Here is a 7396-nt window from a genome sequence, read left to right on the forward strand (position 1 = left end):
TGAGTGTGAGTGTATGTTTTTAGTTTTAGTAGAGATTTTACGGCGCTCGCGACTGCATAAGGTCATATGAGCGCCAATGAGTGTATGTGAGAGAGTATGTGTGTGTGTGTGTGTGTGTGTGTGTGTGTGTGTGTGTGTGTGTGTGTGTGTGTGTGTGTGTGTGTGTCTGTGTGTCTGTGGTTAGGAAGGGTAGGTTTCAGGCAAACTATCCTTCGGTAACTGAAACAAGTTCTGCGGTGTTGGATACGAAAAACCAAACTTTGTGACGTTTGTTCTTCGCCAGACACCAACGGAGACAATTGTGTACTTCTGTCTTTCTACAGCCACAAATTTGGGTTTGGCTGGTTGACATTTACAAAAATATCCTCCGCAGCATCTTCTTGCTTGGGACAGAAGCAAGATCAACGTCCCGTAACAATGCTCTTGTGGCTTCTCAACATCCTGGGGTTTGACTGGCCAAATTTCACCACTCTCCAACTCTGCCGCCTAATATCGTCACTCGAAATTGCGCTTGGCACCATGTGGGCAAAATGTCAGGCGGCTGTATTTCCACGTTGGTCGCCGCAATGTTCTCTCGGGTGTTAACTCGCTGGACTGACTGTGAGGCTATCAATAAACAAAGATTACGAAACGAAATATGAACTCAGCTATCGCTATCTCATGCTGGGTGTGATCCAGGCCATCGATTACACAAATCCCTGTGATTCTAATTAAGAGGCAAAATTTATTATCAAGTATCTCGTGGTGTCGGTTGACTACTCGTTAGGCTATCAGGTTCGTAAAGGACAAGGACATGGGTTCGAACCCCGTCAGGGGCCCGACTTTGTGTCCTCAAGAAAGGCCCTCTACGCGAATTTCCTTCATTTCACCCACATGGTAATGGGATCTCAGCTATAGACGGTGAAAGATCTTGTCATTTTCTTGGTCTTTTAGCATTTAATCAACTGCCTGAATTGTTCGCTTCTCGAGAAGCCTAGAATGTTTCTGAGAGTTCTAAGGTCTGCCAGTTTATAAGCTCTTAAGCACATAGAGCATTCTGTAGAGTATGAAATGCGCTATCTAAATGTTATAAGAGTCAAAATTGTCTTAGACGGCCACACATTGTTGAGGGTAAAAGTGGCTGTCTTAGACAGGTGGTCGCCTTGCACAGTATCTAATAATTATTACACAGGCCTAATGTTAAGAACACAAAGAGGAAAACGAGAAGTGTTTGTTAGTACAGATGTTTATCTTATACAGGAGGCAGTTACATTAGAGCAAGTTTGTCTGTTTCATTATTGTTGTTGTTGTTGTTGTTGTTAGTGGTGGTGCTGCTGTTGTTGTAATTAAGTTTAAGTTTATTAGCTAGTGCAGTAACCTTGGTTATTTACGATTTTGCAAATGTTATCAAAATGCAAATTCTCTCAAGTTTATACCAAGGGGAGCGATCGGTGGAGACAGTTTAGTGATTTTTCAGCGAATCTGTTGTCAGATTTGTTTTACTCTGAGGCTATAAAGGGGCTAAGTTACCCGGGGATGGGGTTGCTTCAGTAAATGAAAATCTACATCAAAAAGGGAACGCCTCACTGAGGCTTCTTAGGCTTTAAAAACCAATGTAAATTCGTTATGGTGTATTGAATAATTACTTTTTGCTCGCTTCTGGACTATGTCTATGTTTACATTTTTTAAAAATGATACATTAAAATAATGATTTGAAAGAAAGTGTGTAGAATATAGAGAAATTATTAAACCTGGCTCTCATTTTTTTCTTCTAATTAGTGGCCAAAGTACACCTGGCAGCCTATGTAACCTCGTTAATGGTTGAGACTTTGGCCTCAGCTTCAATTATTCATACCGTGGATTTAAAAAATGGCTTTTGTGTTTATTCCATTTCCTGAATGCCATTGTCTCTTAGCAATAATCTTCGGAGTTATTAAGATTAGGTTAGTCTGTATTGTCCTGACACTGGCTCCTTGACTTGGAATTTCACCACACACACACACACACACACACACACACACACACACACACACACACACACACACACACACACACACCCGAATACTCTCCCACAACCCTCTCTTCCACACATACATAAATAGGTCATATAAAATGCTAACAGTCACATAACAAAACACTGAACACCACAAAATAACCATTTATTTCCAATAATAATCAGAATTAGCTGAAACAGAACTTTACATATTTTTTAGAAAAATTGGGAGGAAGCCACATGTTAACCAGAACATAGCTTTACTCGAACATCATCATAATATCAATCGATAGTACATAAAAAGATATAACTGCATTTTACTCCTTGGACTCAACAGCCTATCACATAGCAGCATTCGTGCAACAAAAGAAAGCACGCCTCGCCTCTGTGAACAAAGAGTGAGAATATGTTGCTCACCATCAAGAGCTCGGTCCTCAAGTTTTCATAAGACCTGAGAGACCACAAAGACCTCCATCAGCAGCCTGAAACTGATACGCAGACCAGCATCAGACCTCTGAATGTCACCACATGGGACTTAATAAAAGGCGTCACTAAATCGATAGCAAAAACAGGCAGATAAAACGCGAGTTTGTTCTTAGTTTACATCTGTTTTGGCTGATAACGAAGGGTTGTTCATATTATATCATTTTCTTCTTCAAAATGACCTTGTAGGCCTACCAGAGATTCTCACGGAAGAAGAAGAAGAAGAAGAAGAAGAAGAAGGAGGAGGAGGAGGAGGAGGAGGAGGAGGAGGAGGAGGAGGAGGAGGAGGAGGAGGAGGAGGAGAAGAAGAAGAAGAAGAAGAAGAAGAAGAAGAAGAAGAAGAAGAAGAAGAAGAAGAAGAAGAAGAAGAAGAAGAAGAAGAAGAAGAAGAAGAAGAAGAAGAAGAAGAAGAAGAAGAAGAAAGAAGAAGAAGAAGGAGGAGGAGGAGGAGGAGGAGGAGGAGGAGGAGGAGGAGGAGGAGGAGGAGGAGGAGGAGGAGGAGGAGGAGGAGGAGGAGCAGGCGGATGAGGGTGAGGAGGCAAAGCAGGAGCACGAAAAGGAAGCACAGTGCATTATGATTCCTTTACATTGTATTTATTAACCAGGCTTGGAAATTCGATGTCCGACCCTTGAGTGGTCTGAACGTTTTTCTATTTTCTTACTGATTGAATTAACAGAAACATTACTCTCTTTTAACCAGATGTTCAATACGTGTAGATTATTTAGGAGTTTCTTAGCTTAACTGCCACCATCAAAAGCGTTGGGATAGTATTAGAGTCACAAAACTTCCTTGTCAAACAGCTATGTTGTTTGTTTTAGTAGAGGTTTTACGGCGCTCACAACTGCATAAGGTCATATAAGGGCCAGGAGATTAGAGGTGTTACAAGATAGTAACAAACATAAAAAAGAAGAAGGGGAGATAAGGACGATAGATGTTTGATGGGAAAGAAGAAGCAAACCACTCCAGAGCACCCGCCAACCACCCACTCAAACAGCTATAATTAACTACAAGTTTGAAATATCAGACGACTGACCTCAGAGACACTCGCTCTTTTCCTGGCCATTCTTTAAGCCTACAAACTGCAGACAAGTGGGGCTGAAACAGTACATTGTAGTGCTGGGCGGCAAGGTTCCCGATTATTGAAAGCTAGGAATCGTAGGAATCGACTCCGAACCCAATTTCTTACTTTCTAATTACGTGATTTCATCCGGTGGTTACCTGGTGGTCGGCTCCGATCATCTTCAGGATATAGGATAACCTTGATTTCGGAATACTACGAAGCATCAACTTCTATTTTTCAAAAAATAAATGCTTTTGAAAAAAAAAGAAGATTTTAACAATAAAAGTAACTGGTAACCGTTGGTTTACGTAAAAAGGAGGCGGAACTTTACTTTCGTAGTATTAATCGTGGGAATCGGTTCCGGAATCGACTCTACGTCCAGCTCTAGTACATTGTACCAAGACATGGATAGCCGGTGCCTCTATTAATAAATTATTAATTGTTCAATTAATCAAGGTTAAGGTTTACAATTTAATGTTGTTAGTAGATCTTATTTTACTTTTATTTTACAGCATTTTCTATATCAGATCGACTGTTAGACTATGGGTGAGATGTAACTGATTTCTGATCAGACAGTTTCAGCGGAGTTTCGTTTGATTTACTAAGTTGCCAGTTCAAAATGCAAGTCGACCCTCAAAGGGAAATGAGAGAAAATTAGAAATCCACCTTTTGCTTTCTCTAGTTATGGCGAACCAAAATAAGCTCAAAATCAATTCTTGTGTGTGTGCGTGTGTGTGTGTGTGTGTGTGTGTGTGTGTGTGTGTGTGTGTGTGTGTGTTTGTGTGTGTGTGTGTGTGTGTCATTTTTGTACTTTCTCGGTATTCGTCTAAGAGCATGAAATGTGTTTTACCCAAGAGTCCCTCAAACTGTCAACACGTCACCTTGCTGAATAGTCTATGTCAACATGCTGTGGAAACATTATCTGAGCATCAATGCAAAGATTTCTGCGAATGTTGCTTATGGCGTGCTGATCAATAAAACGAAGAAGTCCAACGTCATTCAACTTTCTTAATGTTCTGACGACGACGTCTGGAAATCAACGCGACAGCCGTATATTTTGCTCTCAAGAAATAAAGGCAGTGAGTGGTTGGAGAGCGCTACTACTTCTGTTCTGTACTGTCCCTCTAATATTAAAATTTCTTGTTTATCTGTCTTACTTTCGAACTGCTCAAAAATGGCCATAACGGTGTCATTGTGCTTCTCTATAACGCATAAACACAAAAACATAAAGGGCGACTAAAGGTTTTTTTTCGGTTTCAGAAAACACCAAAACTTACTACTGATATTATTATGTTACCAGGGATTCGGTGTTTGAAGGGAAGCAAAAATAAACCTTAGGTGGAGTGAGAGAGTAAGCAAAATGTCAGCAAACGAATGCAATTAAATATTTCCGAGACTTGAGACTGAGAGTACTCGATCTAGAAAACTAACTATTATTTTCGATTTTTCTTCTCGTTGACGTGGGTTGATGAATGTACCATAGAAATGACGCTAATGGACATAGACAGACAAAAAGGTCGCTAATAGAGTGTCGCCTATACCTTTAAATACCAACGCACGATCCCATGGCGTTTTGTCATTATTAATGCACAGTAAGAAGCAAGACGACCACCTACACTTGCGACCCGCTTTGATTATAATTATTACCCGACCTTTAGCTACTGATCTGGGGGGGTGGGGGGGTCTACTGTTATATATTTAATTTGGAAAGACGCTAAAGAAGTAGGGCGCCTGAAAGCTTTGTTTTTTGTTGTTGTTGTTGTTTTTCTAGAAAACTTGAATTATTTTCCAGGTAGTTGATATTCAAGATCTTACAGACTAGCTGACAAGCTAGCGTTGACTCTGAGATTTTTAAAATAAGATTTTACGGCATTTGCAACGGAATTAGATCATTCAAATGCCGAGGATTAGAGGTGTTACAAGAGAGTAAGAAACACACATAAAAAGGAAGGGAAATGTTTGATAGGAAAGACGGAGCAAACCACTCCTGGGCACCCTTCAACCACCCACCTTTGGGTACTGCCGTGGTTACTGATGGAGAGAACCTAGTGTCCAGACAACCGAGGCGAACATAAAAAAAGAAAGAAAGATCGTCCTGAGAGCAAGTGCATCTTTTCATCATCAGCCCCATCCGTTTTCATTACTTCGACAGCATTCTCCCAGGGGACACAATCAGGTTTTACAAGATTAACCACTGAAACGTTTGGTTTTTCCTGCTTAAATAATTAATCATTCCATTCCGTTATCAAGTGCTATAACTGGGGGGAAATCCTAAAGAGGGTAGATTAAGTGATAACCAATATGTTTGTATGTTTGCACCAAGGAAAATTGCAGAAACCAGTGAATAAAGTAATTAGAACGGCGTACGGAGATATTGCTCGGGGAGCCCCCAAAGATTTTTCAGGAGAGACAACCTGGTCAATAATGGGTATTAAGCATTGCTACTTTATAAGAAGAGAGCTGGGGTACTGATGTTGATAGCAAACATGTTAGTGATTGTATGCCGACCTCTTTCCGTGGTAAGAGTTTAACGTTAACTTTGCAAAAGCACAAAGTTTTTCGAAGTCTCGGAGAAAGTTATTTTCGAACTAGAGTACTCACCAAAGTGTTTAGTACTTTCTTGAAATTAAGCTTATTTTGGCTCTAGTACATGGTTAAACGACTATTAATGGTTATCAAGAGGGTTCATGTTGGGGCCTGCCTTGCTGCTGTCCTCATTTACTACTTTCACAATTTTAGAAAGATTTTTTTAATGCAATTGTTTTTACGGCGCTCGTAACTGCATACAGTCATATGAGCGCGTGGGACACATTAAACTTTTCCAGTTGGTAGGAAATTTTGAATTTTGCCTGCGTGGCGGCCGAAGCCTATTCTTATCGATTTTAGACCACCAAGAGATCTTTAACGTGCGCAACTTGCACACGAGCCCTCTGAGATTTCTCGCCCTTGTCTGAGAAGGCTAGGTGTAAATCTTTCCTACCAGAAGATCAGGGGTGTGGCTGAAAGACAGCAGTAAGAGGGAGCCAAGGAGTAGCAGTAGAAAGGCTGCAGAAAGAGTAGGTAGCCCAGAGGAGGGGGCACAGGAGGTGGGGGTGGATGCAGAAAGAGAAGACGAAAGCCGACGACAGAACATTGCTAGATAGCAATAAAGAAGGTGAAAGGAGAACATTTTAGACAAGAAAATGTTTCGGTCGCTACCCGGATTCGAACCCGGGACCTTTGAATGAAAGGCCAACACCTTAACCTCAAGGCCACGTCGAGAGCCCCCTTTTGCTCGTGTTTGGAAGCAGGACGGTATCATTTGCGTATCTCGGGTTATTGATGTTACGGCCCCCAATAATGACTCCATGTAGGTCTACAGAATTATTCTCTAAAAATGAATTCTGCACAGATGCTAAAAAGATATGAAGAGAGGACACAACCTTGGATTTCAGTGTATTTTGATAGTTCATTGCTCTCTTCAATTGTTGTCTTCTGCTGCCAGTAGAGATTTCCTATGATTCTGATATCTTTTCCTTCAATACCTATCTTCTCTACACACTCAATCAGCCCAATATGATGGATTCTGTCGAAAGCTTTTCAGTAATCAATAAAGCAAGCGAAGAAGTCTTTTGGACTTGAATGTTTTTCAGTGCTATTGTGTTCATGCAGAAGACTCCTGCTCTGGTGCCACTTTCAGACCTGAAGCCGAACTGTTCATCTCCAATAACATCTCTGTCAGTTTTGCCCTTGATTCTCTCCAAAATGACTATAAAATATTTACATTACATGACATGTGGTATTAAACTAATTTTCCTAAAGTCAGCGCATTTTGTTGCATGTTTGTGTGTGTGTTGTTGTTGGGGTTTGTTAGTTTAGTTTGGGGTGGGCGGGTGTGGGG

This window comes from Aplysia californica, unplaced genomic scaffold, assembly GCF_000002075.1.
Source record: "Aplysia californica isolate F4 #8 unplaced genomic scaffold, AplCal3.0 scaffold00008, whole genome shotgun sequence".
NCBI lineage: Eukaryota > Metazoa > Mollusca > Gastropoda > Aplysiida > Aplysiidae > Aplysia > Aplysia californica.